The sequence below is a fragment of the Patagioenas fasciata genome, unplaced genomic scaffold (genome assembly GCF_037038585.1).
Source record: "Patagioenas fasciata isolate bPatFas1 unplaced genomic scaffold, bPatFas1.hap1 Unplaced_1, whole genome shotgun sequence".
In the NCBI taxonomy this organism is placed as follows: domain Eukaryota; kingdom Metazoa; phylum Chordata; class Aves; order Columbiformes; family Columbidae; genus Patagioenas; species Patagioenas fasciata.
The window spans coordinates 2,410,698-2,431,095 of NW_027288510.1; the positions used below are offsets into that span (position 1 = coordinate 2,410,698).

At 49.7% G+C, this 20,398-nt stretch overlaps 1 pseudogene; it reads right to left on the reverse strand.

Moving 5' to 3' along the window:
- Positions 1-19,060, reverse strand: part of LOC139826689 (dynein axonemal heavy chain 9-like) — a 132,059-nt pseudogene extending 112,999 nt beyond the window's left edge.
- Between the last annotated feature and the right edge of the window lie 1,338 nt (positions 19,061-20,398).

Here is a 20,398-nt window from a genome sequence, read left to right on the forward strand (position 1 = left end):
ATGTTCCTCATCTATACATCTTCCAGGGATGGTGACTCCAGCACTGCCCTGGGCAGCCTGTTCCAATGCCCCACAGCCCTTTGGGGAAGAAATTGTTCCCCACATCCAACCTCAGCCTCCCCTGGCGCAACTTGAGGCCGTTTCCTCTGCTCCTGGCGCTTGTTCCTGGGGAGCAGAGCCCGACCCCCCCTGGCTCCAAGCTTCCTTCAGGCAGTTCAGAGATCAGAAGGTCTCCCCTCACCTCCTGTTCTCCAGCTGAACCCCCCAGGTCCCTCAGCCGCTCCCATCACACTTGTGCTCCAGCCCCTCACCAGCTCCATTCCCTTCTCTCAACTTGCTCCAGCACCACAAGGGCTTTCTTGGTGTGAGGGGCCAAAAACTGCCCCCAGGACACTCAGCACAGCGTGCTCTCTGAAGCAGATGGAGGAACAGTCCAAGCAGAGCAGAGTGCAGGGTTGGAGACAGAACAGTGTGTTGTCCAGGGGTCAATGGGCTGCGCACATCCCCTCGTGGGTGTTCGTCCCACAGTGGTGCTGTCAGCGATGCTGCTCGTGAACAGGGACGGGGGTCACACAGCCAACTGTGGGTCACTCGTGAGTGAAAGGCAGGTTCCTCCACAGGGCTGCGAGTGGTCCAGCGGGGCCAGGAACAAGCTTGGAAGATTTTCTAAATAATCAAGAGAATAGGGAATAAGACTGGAAGCTGGACTCAAAGACAGCCCTGAGGAGGTCACAACCCTGAGGAGGGCATCAGTGACAACTCTGCTCAATTTTCTGAAGCTGAAGTGGGAGAAGAGCTGCTCTCCTGCTGCACCAGCACTGGAGGCAGGGAAGCGGATACTGCAAAGCTGCCTGGTCCAGCTCTGATTTGACAATTTGCACCATCTGAGTAATTATCTCCGTCTTCTCCCCTCCAAGGAAAGAGGGAACATGCCTGTATCACTGAAGGAAGCCAGCAGCCTCCTGCTCAGCCTCCAGGAACTCTGCATCTGCTGTGCAATGGTGGAGGGGAGGAAAAACAGTTTCTCAGCAGGGTTCAGGCACAACCAACAGTACAAAAACATCCTGGGGCAACACTGGGGAAACTGCTGTAGCATTAAGGGAGCCTCCAAGAAAGCAATGCAGCAAGAGAACAGTCCTGCTTGGGGGAACACGGCAATATAGACAACCTTCTTCTGTGTAATGGAGGCTCTTCTTCAACGCTTTCCACACAGGAAAAATAGGATTTGGGATTTCATACCTTAGGAAGCTGTGCCCGTATATCTTCTGAGCCTATGAATATGCTCTCCAAGTGAGACCACGTACGCTGCACTTCGAACCAGAGAGAAATGACGGAATCTGTTGTGGACAGCTTCCTCTGCCATATGGACACTTCCTCCAAGAAGAAAGCAATACATTTGGATGTCATTAAATTCTGCAGCTGCACCTGGTTGTCTTCTAAAGTTTCTATGAGTTCCTCGTCTGACTTCAGCAACGGGATGTTCGTCCGGGGGTGAGGCTCATACTGAAACTCCATGGTGCTCCAAGTCATTTTTAGCTCCTTCAGGACTTTCTCCATACTCATTTCTCGTACCGCTTTGTCCACAATGCCACGAACCTCATCCTCAAAGTTATGGAGGTTGAGCTTCAGGAGGTCAGCCAGCGCGGTGTCCGAGTCCATCACAAACCTCACACCCGTCACCTGCATCAGCTGATTCCAGTGCCTTTCCCTAATGGCGGGATTTTGAAGTTCTGCCACAGCTTTCAGGGCCGTCAGCATGTTCTTCACCTTGCTGTCCAGCCCAGTGAAAGCATCCCACGCCCTCACCTCCTTATCCAAATTCCGAATCTCTCTTGCAAACTTTTTACACTCCAGATCCATGTTTTCCACGTTAATATCCGCCCATTTGGTGGTCTGCCAGTCATCAAGGCAAGTGCCCACAAGGGAGATCATATCCCAGAGCTCTTTGAGAAGACACAGCTCCTTTCGGCACTGCTTCAGTTGTTTATAGTCTGGCACTATGACTTCAAACAGACCAGCTGATTCATAAATCGAGGTCATGGCTGACTCCATTTGTTTAATCTCAATGTGCTTTGTATCCAGCAGTTGATAAGGCTTTTTGGTGTCAAACCTAGAAAGAAATGTTTATTCTTCATAAGTGATATTGTAACAACTTCTAAAGAAAACATAAAACAAATGGTGCCTCTGAGACACAAAGCAGACATGATACATCTATAGTACCCATTGATGGTGCAGCCACATGGCACTGCTGACAACCCCTTTAAGCAATATTGTGCACTCAGCATCCAGATTGAATCTCTTGCTAACACCTTACAGTGTTTGCAGGGACAAAACACCCAGGGCATAACAGATACAACACCGTGAGCAGGTAGGAAATGTATGCAAGGGTTCAAGAACACATCCTCAGGACACTCCGAGATGATCCCATGAAGCTTTTCTTCCTCAGGGCTTCTCTGATGTTATAATTTCACTGTACCTGAATGGTGCTTCTTTCCGAAATCGCTCTCTGAATCTGTGTTGCTCAACATCAAACGCCGCACAGCTCTTGCGCACAACTGTCATTTCGTTCGCCTGCAGAGGAGCCACACGCTGCTTCACAGCTATCGCCAGCTTCTTTATATTGTTCCATTTTTCTGGCAGCTCCTGCAAGCAAAATTTAAATGACGGTAGGCAGTATTTGCTATTTGATATAAGATGTGACTGATCTGTTTATGGACAATCACAGAACAGGAAAAGCAACAGATTCCATGCCTAAAACTGCAAGGAAGTTTTGTTGTGATGCAAAAGCTAAACACAATTTGGGATAAAACTTATCAGTTATCCACAATTTTGAAGACGAATGAAGACTGAGACTTTAAAACTGACTGCTCTGATTGCAAAAACATGTTAAATAACTTCAGAAGAAGGGTCCCAGACCAGATCCTGGGCTCCCAGGATGGCTCGGTGGTTGAGAGAGCACAGTTCTCCTGACACCGAGCCCAGCGGGACCCAGAGCTGGCTGGAGGCAGGAGGGTGGGCTGAGGATGCGAGTTCATCAGATCGTCCGGCTTCCCAGAGCTAATTAAGAAACAGAGCCTGGGAAATTTCCAGCCAGCTCTTAGAGCAGAAGATATTATGCCAGAAGGACTTCTACAGAGCTTTCTGGGGCAAATCCCTCCAGCCTGCCTGTATAATATTAGTACTAAATAAGACAGTTTCTTTCTCAGGACTGCATCCAAGCTGCTGGTGCACAGCACTGCTAACAATCCACCCTTTGCACCTGGGATTTTATTTAGAAAGAGATTTGATTTCTTCTCTTCTCACTAGACTTCTCGAGCCAAATCCTCACCCCAGACAGTGACACCAGCCAGGGCTCTGCTGTCCTCAAGTCCCACAGCTTTGCTCTCCCACTTCCCCAGGTACTGTGCCAGCCTACAGGAAAGACTTTGGGCTTCTTTTCATCCCAGTGCACATAGTTGAGAAGACTAATGGAGATGCACCAACACTATGCAAAGAAGCGAAATAACCTGGAGGCAGCAGAGGCGGCCAGAGCAGGGCCAGTCCCTCCTGAGGGGTCTCTTTCTGGCACTTCATGTTCCAGTCTCTGTAGAAATCACTATCCGTGACCATAGCAGGGCACACATGGAGCTGCTTCCTTGTCCTTCTCATACAAACTATCAGCTCCAGCCCATCCATCTTCATGGCCATGGAGGGAGCGGTACCTGGAGGAACTTACTTTGGTTTTCCTACTGTGTACAGCAGTGAATGAATTATTCAACTATGTGTTGCTGTCACTTGCCAGAAAGAACGAAACTGTTTTGTTATCTCCTCCATCTGAATGGCTGCCCTGCATACCTCATTTCTTCTGTCAGAAAAATAAATCAGTTGTTCAAATCTACACGCACAAACAGGCACCAAGCAAGCAGCTCTTGGGCAGAGGAATCAGCAGAGCTGGGTTCCCCATAGCACCATTTTTTATGCTGAACTGAAGCTGCTGTAGCAGCCAAAACATTCATTTAATGCAGCTCTTCTGTTTTTCAGGGTGTCTGTAGGAATCCAGTTATCTTTAGGACCCTTACCCGTGTCAGATTTGGTGATACAACCATCCGTGGATCACGGCTGCACCAGCAGAAAACTGGGGGATTGCTGAACCCCGCTCAGGTCCCATCCAAGCCTGCAGCAGAGGGAGGAACTTCTCCCCAAAAAGCTCTGCCTTAAACCTGGTGTCCTACACAGAGCCCTCTGCACACAACGCCCCGTGACTAAGGGGTATCCATCAGTACGCAGCCACACGCTCCTCCACCGTAACATGGTGACTGCTGCCAGTTCCCCAAGGCTGGCTGGGCATCCCACAGGCTTTTCCAACCTTCACCTCATGGTCCCCTGTCCAGAAATGAGAAGAATTCCCCAAAGAAAAATTGGTTCATCAGGGCCAGATGTGGAAAGGTGCTGAAATACTTTCATAACGTGCTCCCAGTGATGTCCTTTGGGTCAAGCAGATTGGGTGTTATAGACCTAGTGGAGGACTGAAGTCCTATGAGAAGGCGACTCCTCTGCCAACATTATCCTTCCCATCTCCACAGTTGCCAAGAACTGGCTTATTTAAAAATAATTATAATTCAAACTAATTAACAGATGTATTTGAAAATGCATTAATTTTTTTCAAGAGTAATCGCTGAGAGTTGGAGCAGGCAATTCTATGTTTTTCATACATAACAAAAGGCTTAATCTCTGCTTTAAAAGAAAAACCTCAATATAACTCCAAAATTTAGAGCTATTAAGGCACATCCCACAATAGTAAAATACTATCCACTGAGGCCCTCTAATGACAGGGAGTGGGGCTTTAAATATTCCTGCAATGCTCTTAAGCTCATACTCTTTGACGCTGGCTACTTGGCAAACCGCCGTGTCCACCGCAGCTTTTCACCCACCTCCAGTTGCTTATAGACTTCCTCCGGCAGCTCTTGCTCATACGTCTTCAGCAGTTCGACGGTTTGCTTCAGGGGCTCGAACATGGCATCGGTGACACTGTGCCTTTCCTTAACGGCCAGGAGATGCCCCATGATCTCCACCAAACCATCATAATCGCCTTTTTCAACCTTTTTGCTCAAACCTTTGTCAGCAGTTTTTATGAACTCGTCCAGGTCAGACAAGCTGTAGAACACAAAACAGGAAAGCACCAAATGAGAGCAGTTCCTACCGGAATCATCCAGGCAGCTGGACTGGCACGGAGAGGGAAAGGCCTGGCTAACTCTGCCCATCACATGGCAACATGCTGAGGGCATCAGAACCACAGTTCATGCTCACAGGGATCCATAGATGTGGTACAGCTTCCTGTGAGGAACGGATAAATGGGTTGGGACTTCACAGGTTGGAGAAAAGGCATTTGAGGAGCACAAGTCTTACGAGGAGCAGCTGAGGGAGCTGGGGCTGTTCAGCCTGGAGAACAGGAGATGAGGGGAGACCTGATCTCTGCAACTGTCTGAAAGGAGGCTGGAGCATGGAGGGGGTTGGTCTCTTCTCTCAGGTAGCAAGTGATAAGATAAAATGGCCTCAAATTTCTCCAGGGGAGGTTCAGATTGGGTATTAGGAAAAAAATTATTCACAGAAATGGCTGTCGGGCCTTGGAACAGGCTGCCCTGGGCAGTGGTGGAGTCACCATCCCTGGAGGGGTTGGATAGACATATAGATGAGGTTCTCAGGGACATGGGGTAGTGCCAGAGTTAGGTTATGGTTGGACTCTGTGATCTTGATGGTCTCTTCCAACCAAACAGATTCTATGACCCTATCCTATGATTCTATAAGGGAGACCTGTGAGCTCGGGTCTGTGGTCTGAAGAGAGTGAATTTGAAAGGACAGTTTTCATGTCATCTCTTCCAATACAAGAATTCAACAAATGAACCTGGTAGGTTGTAAAGCTACAACAAACAGGGATTCTTCTTCGCACGCTGCCTTATTTCAGAGGGTAAGTCTCTGCTGCAGAAGGATGCAGATGTTAAAAATTCACAGCGGTTCAGAAAAGCAACCGAACATTTGTGGGAGAAAAAAAAATCCATCCAGGTCTTTAGATACAAAGGTACAACCCATGACTCTCAAAGTCCTCAGGTATGAATGGTTAGAGACAAGGAGACTATTTGGGGGAAGTTTCCCTACCTGCTTCTTGATCTCACCAGCTGCTGGACACTGTTAGCAGAGCTTGATGGGCTCCTGGATCTTTGGTCCTTTCCATTCTTCCCTTCTCAAAACGCTTACTTTTGAAGTGCCCGCTTAAATTCTGTGGATGCTGCTGGACCAAAACATAGCCCTAAACACTTCACCTATTAAAGACTAAACTGCTGAGTCAGGAGCTCTTAATAAGAACTCCTAAATGCCTGTTCTAACCTATGCAAAAACCTCTTTGCACAGGAATTATCGTGCTGAAAAGAACACAAGAGATCACAGCAGCCACCACACGCAGCAGCCTTCACTAGTACATATGTCTGTAAATATTTCTTCGTAAGCATCCAAGCCCTGTGGCATCCTTCAGCTGCTACTACTCAAATAAATCACCTAACACATCATCCTGCAGAGACCAGGCGGCTGAGCAGCTATTCAGAGCAGGGAACACATGTTAATTCAAAACTTACATCCAAAGCTCCTCCTTTGTGTAACCTTGAAACTGCCTCCCCATGACTGCTCATGCCAGGCAACCCAAATTACTTTTTTTACAAAGAGTGCACTCAAAAGAGCACTGCATTTAGAAACGGAGCAAGTATCTCATGGCATTAATGCAGCTTTACTGATGGCAAATTCAACAAAATAAGCATAGAGCCCTAGAAGAGATTAGATTAGTTGGACCAGGATGAACAGACAAACAGACACCCTGTCCAACACCACACAGTAGGTCGTAGGAGCATCAGCTCGCAGGATGTCGATGGTACCGAGTTCGTGGAACTGTTTGCACTTTACACACTCAGCTGGACCAGCTGCTCCCAGCAGAGACGAGGGGATGAAAGTTAGCAGAGAAGCGATGGAGCTGGCAGGGGGTGTGTGCCCCCTCCTCTTGCTCCTGTATTAGCCTTTTGCTTATCAGTGTGAAATGATAAAGCCCAGCCAACACAAGAGAAACCCACTTTGGTTCTGGGAAGAAGAGGTAGAACGGTTCCTACCTGTGCATGACGTGGTCCATGAGATGCTGCTTGAACACCAAGCTCCACCGTTTAATCACATTCAGCAGAGACGCTTTGAAAGGCCGAGCATCAACTTTCATCCAACTCTGGAAAATGCTGATGGGCTCGATGCGATTCACCTCCTCATAGATCTTCTCGTAGGAGTCAATCTGCTCTCGGAACTGCTGCAGCGTGGGAGGTGACTCAGGGACCCCGTTCTCTGCATGGGCCTCGATTTCTGCCGCAGTGAGAATGTGCCCGTAGAGGAGGAACTGGCGGAAGAACTCCTTTCTGTCCTCCCCGTACAGGTAGGAGTAGTGGTCGAAGGCACGGCGGTAATCACAGCAGGCCGCCATCACGGCCTGCACACGCCCCATCAGCTCATGGCGCATGTCGGCCAGGTCAGCCATGTCCTCCATGTCAGCCTGGAGAGAAGAGGAGAGGAGCTCGCAGTGATGCGGGGGCAGCGTGGCACCTCCTCACTGCCACACAGCGTGAGGGAGCTCCACAGCCACGGACCTGGTAGTGGAGGAAGCCGCTGTGCTCAGCCAGCCTGGGCACCAGCGATGAGATCCGGTAGATGTCGTTGAGAAGACCTTCCACCACGTCGTAGAAGCCATCGTTTGTGCCAGGGTCCAAGGAGGGTTGAAATATCAAATCTGGGATCACCAAATCCAGCTGCACCTCAAACAGGGGAGGAAGCCCTGCCTTGGGATCTGGTAGGGAAGAACAGAGGTGCCAGGTTATTTTTGAAGGGGAGAAAAGTGATCTAGAGCCACCACTAACATCCCACCACAAGACACACACATGCCCCACAGGGACACCAGGCAGGTGGGACACCCACTCGCTGGGTCCAGTGACATTGTGTCTGCATACAACGCAGAGGGGAGGCTGCCAAACCAGCTGGTGTTCTGGTACCCACAGGAGATACTGGAGAACAGATGAGACACAAGTGATTTAAGGACCGGAAAAATGCTGTGGAGGGAAGCCTTAAAGAGACCAGGCTCTTCAGCTAATCAAAAGGGAGTCTGAGAGCTGAACAATTACAGCGCATAAGTACTTAAAGAGGAGAAAAACAACAGGAACCAAGAGGCTCTTTAATTTAGTGGAGAAAGGCATGAAAAAATAAAACACCAACTGGTTTCACAAATGTGAAATTATGTGCTTGTTTTTAACAAGATGGTGAGGAACTGGATGCAATTCTCCAGCTCAGTGTGCCTCCACATCCAGGAGGGAAGCGTTCTGAAGATGTGCTTTAGCTGGACACAGCTGCTCTCAGCAGAGTGACCCTCCGTGGCAGCCTTAGGCAGGAGCTCTGCTTTGGTGACCCCTCTCCTCACTCCTCAGTGATGGAGGTTTTTCTTTCATGTCTTTCATCCACAGAACCAACTCTTGAGACTCTCCACAAACGAAAGGTTGTGTCACCTTGATGCTTTGTGCATGGGAGGTCAGGAGATGGCTGATGCCCAAGAACAGACTTGGAATGATGCCTCAATTTTGTCTGTTCACAAATCCCAGCAAATGGTGCACAGTCATCTCTGTCCCTTCCCTTGAGCAAGGCTTTGCTCCAGTGACCAGGGGACAGAGTTACCCTCTGAGTCTGGAGGCTCCTCCAGCACTTGCTGTAGACAATGCAAGAGGCAGAGTAGAAAGACCACCACAAGTCAAAGCACAAAACAGAAACTTCCTTTTGGTGAGACTGAAGATGGTATCACGGCCAGAGCTGAGGAACCAGCAGTTACCTGTGTTTTCGAGGAGGTACTTGAGTGAGCACTCAATGGCAGTGAAGAATCCATCCAGAACTATCTCATCCACGTAATCCACATAGGCCTTCCAGATGTCAGATGCTGGGTCTGCAAGTAAGAGGCTCTGGTTTTCCTGGAAGAAAAAGACGACACTTTGAAATACAGCGGGGCTGAGTCTGTCCTACAAGAGCTGCCCACAGCTGAGGACTCATGGCAATGAGCACACAGGTACCAGCCCTGCGGGGGGAGAGAAACCAGACAGACGGATGTTGCTGCTGGTAGCATGGCCACAATTTTCTCCTTCTGTCAAGGGCTGCTTTGTCATCTGAAGCAACTCAAAATAATCACAAGGTAAAAATGGAGTGCGTGAGAGACTTAGCAGCCCTGCAACCTTCTCCTCCCTCTTCTCTGAGGCCAAAGGGCTCAAGGGTGCTTTGCAGACCTGGGCCAAAGGCTCATCCCAATGCATGAAGCCTCAGTCCTTGTGGCCTGTATAATGTTACCTTGGGTGGATGAGTCCTTCCAAGTGGACTGCTTACACCTCTGCCCTACAAATGGTCATCTCAAAACAAGAGAACTTTAAAATTCAGAAAAGGGTTTTTAAATAAACCAAGTGAAAATAGTTAAAGATTGGGATCAGAAGACAAAGGGTTGGCTTACAGCCTCCCTTCTCAGCTTATTGCGTCCCTTACCTCCAGGCAAGTTCACAGTCAGGAAATTCACGGTTTTCTAGGCCACAGAATGGCCCCATCCTTCTTGCGTCTCCTCTTCCACACCCACAAGACCAGCCTGGGTATCCATCCCCTGCACCTCCCAGGCTCTGCCGTGATCCTGTTCCGGCCTTGCTATGCCCTCTGAGGGCTCTTTCTCCTAAGCCTGCCAGGGGCTCTCAACACAGGCACGGGCTCAAAAAAAACGTAAGGTCCAGCTTGCAGTCTGCTGCCAGGGGTTCAAAGCTGGCTGTATTTCATCTCTGGGGACACAGGAGAGGGTGCCATTCCCAGTGGCATGGCAGCTTGGCACACATGAGATCATAGAATCATTCTGGTTGGAAGAGACCCTCAAGATCATCGAATCCAACCATAACCTAACTCCACCACTAACCCATGTCCCTAAGAACCCCATCTGTACATTTGTTAACACCTCCAGGGATGTGACTCCACCACTGCTCTGGGCAGCCTATTCCAAAGCTTCACAATCCTCTCTGTGAATTATTTTTTCCTAATATCCAATCTGAACTTTCCTTGGTGCAACTTGAGGCCACTTCCTCTCATCCTATCTCTTACTACTTGGGAGAAGAGACCAACCCCCTCCATGCTCCAACCTCCTTTCAGACAGTTGCAGAGAGCAAGAAGGTCTGGCCTCAGCCTCCTCAAGATAGAGTGGCATTGCCAATTGGGCTTGAGTCAACCCAGAGTTGCTGCTCCCCAACTTTACACATCAACGCTGAGTGATTAAACTGTTAACAGAGCAAGCCAGGGCTCTGGTGCCTTGCAGACTCACCTCCACATTTTGCTGACACAAGAGAAAGGGGAACTTCACAGGACTGAACACTATGGGAATGCCCATTTGAAAGCACCACCCCCTCTTCACCGTCCCATGCCCTTGTATTTGACAATGCCCCCTTGTCACTGGTGTTCTACTGAACCTTTACTCCAGAGGCCTCATCCTGGTGCAAAAGGGCAATGCAAGCCAGCATCTCACTGTCCTGCCTGTGCTTGTGGGTGCACGTACCCAAACTCTCTGTGCTCTTCTCTCAGCAGCCTCAAGACTCACCTGCTCAAAAGAAGACCTGAACACCCAAGGGAAACACAGCAGACCAGCTCTTGGCCCCTTTGCTTCTGTTCCTCCAGGTTTGACCAGCACAGCAGGACAGAGGCATGGGGACATCCTATTTTGGGCCACGGTGCCTTTCCCTCCCCAGGACCTTCATGCTGCTTTGCAGTTGGTCCTGCCCTGTGAGCCACCAGAGCAGCGGTGCCAGCCCTTCTGCCTTGGCCACAGCCCCATGTTCTCTCCGGTCAATTTAGGAAGTGTTCCCATCTTTTGGGTGTAGCTGGAGGTGGTTGAGCCTGTCACAGCTGTAGCAGCAGGACAACGTGGGCATAGTAAAATCCTCGCCGTGGGTTCAGAGGGTACAGAAGTGGGTCAGAAGCCCAAGGCTGAGTGCAGACAGTGAAGTAAGGTGAGCAACAAGGGCTCAGTGTCCCAGAGAGGGTCAGCCCAGTCTCTCCAGAGTCCAAGGCCAGATGGTGACCCTCAGGAGTGGGCTGGACCTAAAATCCATCTGCCTTCCAGCCAAGGTGCTGTCCCTGACACGCTAAAACCTCTGGGCAGGTGAGGCGCAGAGATTTGGGCTTTCTCCTGCTCTGCAAAGAGGACTCTCAGCTCTGGCAAAGCCACTGGAAAAAACCCAGGGTTCAGACAGCAGCTTTTTTCTTGTTACTCAGCTTCTCCCTGGACTGACAGCGTCACCTCCTGCTCCCACAGAGGAACAACAAGCCTAAAGCAGAAAGGTCAGCCACAGCCAGCTGCCTCTCCATTTTAAGGTGAATATTTCGGAGGAGTTTTTCCTCTGAGCAGGATCCCAAAGCCTGATGCACGACTCCCCTCTAGTGGCTTCACAAGAACCAGGACTGGGAGCCAGACTGGGCTGCATCGGCTCCCACTCCTGCTCCAAACTCGGTGCCTGGTCAGCAGCCCCGCACACTCAGCTGTACCAGCTCACCCATCAAAGTATTCCTTAATCAACAACAGGTAAGTTTTTCAAATGAGTTAAGGGAGTTAATTTTAAGGTGAAGCAGCTCTGGACATTTTCACCAGAGCGGAGAGACACCCAGAGCCTATGAAGAGTCAACAAACCCCTGGAGAAGGTCCCCCCTCACCTTCACCAGCAGATGAATCCTCTGCCCTGACTCTCGGACAAGGCTGTAACGCCGTTCCAGGCGGTCCTGACAGTCCTCCAGGCTCAGCAGCGATTCTCTTTTACAATCTCTTCTCACAAATATGGGCGACGCCCACGATCCCACGATGGTCTGGATCTCCTCAACATTGTTTTTGGCTTTCTGTATCCTCTGCTCGAGGTCATGGACATCATCCATCACCATGGAGATGTGATCCCAGACACCTGGTAAAAAATGAGATGATTGACTACTTTTTTTCAGAGCTGCATGGCCAAGCTCTTGTGCACTCTCCATAAGACTTTTCCCCCACAGTTTCATGTATTTCTCACCCATCATTAACACAAGAGACTTACCACCTCAACCAAAAGAGTCACTTCTAGCTCCCTCCTACCCCAACAATCCATGGTACAGCTGCAGCCTCTGTTTTCTGCCAGGAGCACCAGCACCGTGGGGACGTCTGACACTTCCCCCTTTCCCGTACCCAGATTTAATCTGCTACCAGAGAGAGAACAAGGACAACAGGCTGAGTGTTCCTGCCACTGTCACTAGAGCAGGGACCCACAGCCCCACAAACACAGGCTGTGACAGCCCAAGGTACCAGCGAGGGCTGCATTTAGATTCAGGGAACTTCATCTGCAGGAAAGTCCCTTCATCTTTGGTGTGCAATGGAGAAAGAGTTTTTCAGCATGAGGAATTCTGCTTTGCAAGTTCCCAAGGGAGGACACTTGTTCCTGTTCATACCACAAGCCTGATGACAGAAATATATATTCCAACAGCGAGCAGTTTGCTTTCACCAAGAGGAAACAAATTGTCTTCCTCCATTCTGCTTTGCAGTTAAAACCGATCAAGCAAGAACACTGGTTAAATCATCCCAAAGTCACGGTGCACAAACCTCACCACTAACCACAGTATTTCATCTGGCTGGAAAGGATAACGAGGTGGCCCTGGCCCCCACCGGGAGAAGTCTGTCCCAAGCCAGATGGCTGGGCCAAGGGGTCTCAGTCCCTGCACAACTCAGGGAGAAAGCAGTGCCTTGGGGACACAGGGACATGACCACACAGTGGGTCACTTGGGCTGGCACGGGCAGGGAGCAGACTCTTCAACCCCAGCCTTGCCAGCTCTCACAAACCCCAATCTTGCTGTTTCCTCAGCATCACTGCTTACAGGGCAGCCTCTCTTCCCCAAAAGCCCAGAGGGAAGCTGAAGGGATCAGGATCCTGTCCCCAGCCCAAGCAGATCAAGGTAAGATGGGAAGGAGCAGGCAGGCTGGGGGCTGCCCTTTGTCTCCCCAGTGCTGGCTCTGCTGGAGAGTCCCCTGCCCTGCTGTGAACTGTCACTGGGAACCAGGTGATGGAGGCTGGGGACATGGGAGGAATCTGATGAGACCCAAGTGAGCAGGTTAACCATGAGCAATGTGCCCTGTGGCCAAGAAGGTTGATGGTACCTGGGCTGCGTGAGTAGGAGTGTGGCCAGCAGGTCGAGGGAGGTGAATCCTCCCCCTCTGCTCTGCACTCGTGAGGCCCCATCTGAGTGGTGTGTCCAGTTCTGGGCACCCCAGTTTAAGAAGGACAAGGAATTACTGGGGAGAGCCCAGCGGTGGCTACCAAGATGCTGAGGGGTCTAGAGCATTTTTCTTCTGAGGAAAGGCTGAGAGAGCTGGGGCTGTTGAGCTGGAGAAGAGAAGCTGAGAGGGATCTGATCAATGGGATCAATATCTCAGGGTGGCTGTCAGAGGATGGACCAGACTCTGTTCAGTGGTGCCCAGCACCAGGGTGAGGGGCAACGGGTACAGACTGAAACACAGGAGGCTCCATCTGAACATGAGCAGAAACTTGTTTGCTGGGAGGTGCCAGAGCCTGGCCCAGGCTGCCCAGAGCGGGTGTGGAGTCTCCTTCTCTGAGACATTGAAACCCGCCTGGACCCACCTGTGTGATCTGCTCTGTGACCCTGCGTGAGCAGGGGGGTTGGACTGGGAGATCTCCAGAGGTCTCTTCAGCCCTCACCAGTCTGGGATTCTGTGAAATCCTGTACGGCCTCTTTTGCCCTAACACAGAGCTAGCTCACCCTCCATCTTCCAGTTGAGTGTTTCTTCTGCCTTCTTCAGCTTCAAGTTAATATCCCACAGCTGCTCCTGTATGAGAGGGTATTCGACCTCCAGGACTGTCTTCAGGACCTTGTTGTATCTGTTCACCATCAGCTCCAAGTTGGCCGCCAGCTGCCGGTATGACTCCTTGGAGGAATAGATTTCTGCTGCCGTGGGTGGGATGGCTCCCAGCCGGCTGCCAGACAGGCAGCTCACCTCCCTCAGCACCGACACCAGCTGCAGAAACAAGGCAGAGAGCTGAATGTGAGACAATCCTCCCCATTCACCTGGTAGACACCCTCCCGTCAATTCTGGGGATCTTAGGGGGTTCCTGCTGTTTTATTCACAAAGCAGTACGCTCTGAGAAGGGCCTGGACACCTCCTAGTCCAGACCATCTCCCTCCCATTGATCTTTGCCTCTGATTTGCTTCCCAATCAAAGACATATAGCTCTGTTAACTACCCAGCCAGCAAACCCTGTGCAGCCTCTAAAAGCCATGATGATCTCTGGTCTTCTCAGCTATCCTCATCAATACAGTCTTTCAGCAATACTGTGCCTGCAGGAGGAGGCACAACCAAAAGCATCTTTGAGTTGTGATGGAACGGGATTGAGTGGGTTATTAAACTATAAACCCAAGTAGAAGTGAGTCCCTGCAACAAACGGAGCAGCAAGGTCTTCCAACGCAATATATCACTTCTAAGACAAAAAAAAAAAATCTTTGCTCAGTTTAGTGGCTTGTGAGAGGGAAAATGCTCCTGAAACGGCACATTTTGGCTGGGTGACAGAAATTCAGTATATTGTATGGGCAATGGCAGGGGTGAGGAGTATCTACAATACTAAAGTGACTATGTCCACAATGACAAGAAGAGGAAAGAAAGACGGAGCGCAGAAGGGTGAAGGGAGCAGTTTGAGGAGGTGGATGGAAGAGGATGGGATGGGAGGAAGGGAAAAGCAGGGGATTGAGGGAGCAGGAGGCCAAGTGAGATAGAACCAAACTCCCCTCCCTTTTATGCACTGGAATGTCTGAGACATCCCCACCATGGTGTCAAGGATGTCTTACCCTCTTTCCCTCTCCTCCATGGAAGGTGAGCTCTGGAAGATTCTTTAATGTTGAAGGGTTGCAAATACATCCTCCCTTTAGGCAAAATGAGGTGCTCCTATCTGCTCTGAAGGGCATGAAGGGGCTGCTAAGCAGGCACCTGAGGACATGAGGCAGTCCTCAGTACGGAAAGCTGAGAGCAGCGCAGAAGCACTCAGAGACTGGAGCTGAGAACATGCTCAGCACGTCACAGGCTCCAAACCCTGGCACCAGGGTGAAGGGTGGAAAACATCCCCTGGGGCCATTTGCTTCCCACCTTAGCAAGGAGATTCCAAGGAGCTGGACAAATCCTTTGTCTGAGAGCCAAGCTGGAATGAGCTCTGGAACCTCAACACTTTTCTCTAACAGCAGCAAGTCCCAGGGAAAGGGGGAAGTGTTTGATGTTTTCCCAGGCCCCTGAGATTCAGCACCTCCGCAGCAAATGGCATTTCACATTTGAGAGGCCCCAGCTCTCATCAGGCCCCAGAACCTTTGAATCCACCTCTGCACTCTGCTGGCTTGGACCCTGCCTCTGCTTTGGGCAGGGGGATGGTCAGGCCTCCCTGTGCTGGAGAGGGCAGCCCTAGGGAACAGAGACCTACTGGAAGCCTCCTGCACCACAATTAAGGAAATCCAACAGCCACAACACTGAAGTAACAAAACAAACCTTTCCTGGGATTTTTATACCCTTTCAGGAAGCTCAGATTTCAGGTAAACATAACACGAACCCACGTCTGTAGGATGATGCTCCTACGCTCCCCACACCAGCGTCAAACCAACCTGCTCTGGAGATGTTGACACCAGTTAACATCTGGCTACTCACAGACTTTCTGGCTTTAATTACAATCTGCGCTGCTTAAACTGTAATCCTGATATTTTACCAGGAGACAGAGCCCACAAAGGGGATGGTTAATTCATGTCACCCGTAACAGATGCTCCAGGGACCTCAGCAGAACAGATCTAGTAGCGATCCCACCAGACTTGCCATGCACGGTGGGGCACAGCTTGGAGACGTGCCCTCCAGCAGACAGGAAAGCTAGTTCTTACCTGGGGATCAAAATTAACTGTGATCAGTTTGGTTTCTGGATCTCGCCGGATAAGCGGTTGAGTAAGGTTGTACTGTGATTTTTCAGAGACTGTCTGGGACCAGTCTGCATAGAGCTTCTCCTGATACCTGCCGAAAAACAAACAAACCAATTAAAACATCCACCACGTAGCTGCCAAGCCCGCACACCAAGACATAGAACCAAATAAAAGCCAAGTCCACTTCTGAGGGCTGAAGAACATCAAGGAATATTTAAAACCCACCCACACCACCTCCATAAAGATCTTGGCTTCAAAGACAAACACCTGAAAACCAGTGACAGCATCAAGTCAGGAAAACAAAGATCCCCCAAGTACCATTCTTAGCAGAGGATTCAAATTTGGGGACAAACATTCAAAAGCTCAGAGCAATCAGTTCAGTTTTAGCATCAAACATTAAGATATTAAGTGAGGTGCAACGAATCCCACTCCCACTTGTGGAATACACACATTACAGCCACGGTAAGTACACTGTGAATGGGCACAAGTGGATTGAGACTTCTGGTCAGCTCAGGTTTTCTACCACAGCATCTCCTACATCCAAAAGAATCTCGTTCCAACATTTCTGCTGGGCTGCACAGCCCCTGTCCCTCCCATGCAAACTTCTCATTTCAAGATATCACAGAAAGACTGTGGTGTGTAGCAAAGGATTCCTCCTCCTCTCTCATCACAAAATTCCTTCTGGCTTAGAAAGAGACATTCTCAGGCCCTGGGCTTGCAAATGTGCTGAAAGGTGGTTTAGAGAAGGAGAAGGAAATGGCCTCAAGTTGCACCAGGGGAGGTTCAGACTGGATATTAGGAAACATTTCTTCCCCAAAGGGCTGTCGGGCATTGGAACAGGCTGCGAGGGCAGTGGTGGAGTCACCATCCCTGGAGGGGTGGACAGACGTGGAGACGAGGTTCTCAGGGACACGGGGCAGTGCCAGGGTTGTGTTAATGGATGGACATGAGGGTCTCTTCCAACCAAAACAATTCTATGATTCTATAAGGTTTGGCTTTTTTTCATATAGTTACAGTCATGCCTGAGCCACCACTTACCTGTCGAGCAGCTGGATCATTTCTTCATACTTCTCTATCACCCTTCTTCCTTCAGCAGAGTCCAAGCAGCTGGTGGCACAACAGACAAGCTCAGCGTTACATTTAGCCCTGTGAGGCTGCAGTCTCTATTTACCCCTTCCCAAAACCACCCACCACCTTGCAGGCAGAGCCTGGCTGGGGATCTTACATTCCAACCCCACCATATCGCCCAAAACCATTTCACTGCACAAAAGCTCTCCAAGCCCCAGTGCGCCCTTTTGCGGGTGTTTGCATGGCAACTGGCAAATGAGAACCACGTCCTGGGGGAAGAACAAGGGCCCAGAGCTGCTGGAGGAACACTGGTCTCCGTAACATACTCAATGCTCCGGTGTTTGCACAGAGCAGGGCAACCTCTGCTCACCAGCCACCACTTTCTGAGGTCAAAGAGGCACAGAAAGAAGCAGAGTGTGGCTCCCGGCAGATGAAGCTCTTGGCGGTGCCCAATTCATGCCCCTCAAACCGAAGAGCAAAGGTGTCCCAGAGTGCGGGAGGCAGAGCCCTGGCCACGCTGCCAGGGCTGTACAGCCCAGGGAACAGCAGGCCAGAGGAATTCTTATCATGCTGTCTTTTCCCCACTGTTTCATCTACAATATCCAAGTTTTCCTCAAGATGGTTGTTGATTTTGGAGGACATATTGACAAAACTTGAATTAACTTAACCAAAAGCTGGAAAAAAGGAGCGCCTGAGCAGTCACCGCTGGGCAAGTGCTGAGAAACCTGCTGCAAGTAAACAAGTCCTCTGAGCAAATCCAAGTAAATCCCAGCAAAACCACTTTTGTTTCTCCTTTTTAATCCTTTTTCCCTTTCAACAGCATCATGTCACCACCGTTGCAGAGCATGTTATTAACTACTCTAAACAGAGGACAGAAAATCAGTGTGAAATGCAGATCTGGGTCCTTCATGGTGGACAAAAACTTGCCATTTAGGTTCAAATCAGACATGATAACTTGGGCTCTGTGCTGGGAACAGCCCAAGAGTTTGTTTCATTGCACCAATGTCTTTGCTGCTGCAGAATAACTGTGCACTTAAAGACACTTAATGGCAAGATACAGTGAGAGAAGGTTACGAACATGGTACAGTGACGGTCAAGTTATTTTGGTCAAGTACATTAAAAAAGTGGATCCATTTACACAGAATCCTGACCAGCACACGTGAAGCCATTCCTGTGAGCTACCAGGTGCAGTCCCTAGAACATCCTCAGTTGTCATAAGTCCAACACTGCCTTGCTTACAGAGCTCTTAAATGTTGTCTCATGTGGTGCCAGCTGTGAGTATGAGGCCATACTTCCCTGACACCATCCGTTATAACAAGCATTTGGGTGATAAATATACCAGCATTGGTTTCTTTCCTTGATCTTGGGAGATGGCTCCTTTGTTTAACGCTGAGAAAGTTTTCTTCTGCCCAACAAAATGCTCGTCTGCTCCCCAACATGCAAACCCAGCTCCATCGACCCATCTCAGCTGAGTCCAGCCCAGCACTTCTCTGCTATTCACAGTTTGGATGATGCCAGAACCAGGACTTGCAGCTGAGGAGGTCCTGGAGAACATGCTGAGTGGGATTGCAGCAGGAAAGGTTCTGATACCTCTTTCAATTGCAACCCGGGAACTATGTCTGAAAGCTGAATAGCCCACTGTGCCTCTTAATCGCTTCAAAACAAATCCAGTTAATGAGTTTCTTAAAAAAAATAATGATCACAAGGAAGCTGAAAAGCACCAGTGCAACCACTTCACACCTCTTTGACTAAGAATTATTTCAGCTATAACCATGGGATAATGTTCACCACAGAAAGAAAATCAGATTGATTACAGAGAAGATAGCAAGGTGGTCATAAAGCAACTTAGCTGGAACAGACACGCACAGATGTGGGATGTGCCTGAAGTGATCAAACGGCACCTGGATTCGCGCTCGCAGCTCCTGCGCCCAGCGCAGCGCTCCAGCCACCGGCGGCATGTTCTTGTGCACAGGGGGGATCCTGGGGAGGGCACATTGGAACAGCATTGGACTGAACACTGCACTTGTAACCCCAAAGATGCAACAACAGAACCTCATTTGCAGAAAACTGCTCTGATTTCCCAGCTTCCTTCCTTAAATCCAACATCTGCCACACTGATGTAGGTCTGTGACCAAGGCAAGTGCCTCTGGATCTTGAATAAGGAGCTGAGATCGAACGAGAAGCCCAGACTATGTCCAAACCTGAGCTGATGTGAGGTGTCCCTTGCCTGGGACACATTCCCCGCCCCTCACAAACACTGACATAGGGATTTCTGACCAGGAGTTACTTCTGTCCGTCTTATCTAACAGCCACAGAACAATAACCACAAATTCACAGCAAATGATTCTCTCCATGATTCTCTCCAGTCCAGGACTTGTCTCGTTCCAGTATGATCTTTCTGAGGCAAGTAAATAGGTTATTGTTCAAAATGACACACTTGAATCCTCATAATCTGATAGAAATCCACCCATTCCCCCCTGTGCCAACAGTCACGGGGAATAATAAACTTGGAAAAGGCTGATTAAACCCTTGGTTACAAAGTCCCACTCGCATACTTTGCATTTTAAGCATTGTAAGGGAAACAAAATAAATTCATTCTGAGGAGCACATGAGTGGGTTTGCAGGTCCCATGGGGTGTTGGAGGCAGCACACAAATGTGGAGAGAAACCTCCTGTCACAGCCTCGCTGGGAGAAAAGCTCAGCATGTGTCTCCATTCCCAGTCACATATCATGCATACACATTTGAAAAAGGGTATTTTTACTCCTAACCAATTATTTGCTTTAATACTAAGAACAGAGCTTTCCCAGGCATCTCCATTGCCACTAGGAGCTACAGAGGCTGAAAACATCTGCAATTTGTAAAGTTTTGGGTTCCTTAGAAAAATAAATCATTTCCCCCCCAAATTAATCTCAATCAAACTCCCTGTAAAACCCATTTTACTCAGCACGTTCTACCTACCGAGCTTCAGCTCTGCCTGGATGTGCCGGGAGTAGATCAGCCTGGCGTGGTCCAGGGCCCTGCTGAACATGCTGATGAGGACGGAGTATTTGCCAGCAGCATCTGCAGCGACTACCGGTCGCTCCAAAAGGCTCCCGAACATGTCCAGCAGCTGTTGGGGTGAACACGCAGGAAAAGAAGAGGGGAAAAATTTACAACCCCGACTCCTGCAGAGAGATCAGCTGGGACCTTCCTCCCCAGCCCAGATGCTTCAATACTGTCCGCACCGATGGGCACTTTGGAAAAAGGAAATTTGCTCCCTTTGTTACGGGGCCTCTCAGACTTTCTCTGGGGTTGGACCACATTCCAACTG